Source organism: Fulmarus glacialis, unplaced genomic scaffold (genome assembly GCF_000690835.1).
Source record: "Fulmarus glacialis isolate BGI_N327 unplaced genomic scaffold, ASM69083v1 scaffold11973, whole genome shotgun sequence".
In the NCBI taxonomy this organism is placed as follows: domain Eukaryota; kingdom Metazoa; phylum Chordata; class Aves; order Procellariiformes; family Procellariidae; genus Fulmarus; species Fulmarus glacialis.
In genome coordinates this window covers 2,128-2,503 of record NW_009201063.1, presented here as the reverse complement: position 1 = coordinate 2,503, position 376 = coordinate 2,128, and the positions used below count along the sequence as shown (strand labels likewise).

The window sequence follows — 376 nt, the reverse complement described above, 5'->3', positions numbered from 1 at the left end:
GGGAAAGAGGAGGAGGTAAGGGAAGGCCGTTTCCCGGCTTTAACATGCTCAGATAACATGCTTGAATTCTCCTGTTCTGAGAAAGCCACTACTCTCTTCTGGAGCCCAGGCAAGAAAGAAAACTATATGGCTCATGCCTTTGGTAGCTATAAGAACATATGGCAAGATGGGCACTATCAAGGGAACTCTGTCTCTCCAGGGCTGTGGAGCCCAACACACAAGAAATAAAGCCACTGGCTGGGCCAGATAGGGATTTCTATTGCTATTTTTGTTTATTGATTCAGGTTTATTTCAAACTTTTTTAAATGTAGAAATATCCTCTGTCCTTAAAGACCAACACAGCTGTTATTCTTGTCCTTCTGTAGTACCTGTCATC

The 376-nt window shown here is 43.1% G+C and overlaps 1 protein-coding gene across 1 annotated transcript in view; it reads right to left on the bottom strand.

The window, feature by feature from the left end:
- LOC104073869 (protein NLRC5-like) overlaps nt 1–376 on the bottom strand; it is a gene marked incomplete at its 5' end in the record, with an annotated part of 31,185 nt that overhangs the window by 28,810 nt on the left and 1,999 nt on the right. The gene's annotated exons all lie outside the window — the stretch shown is intronic.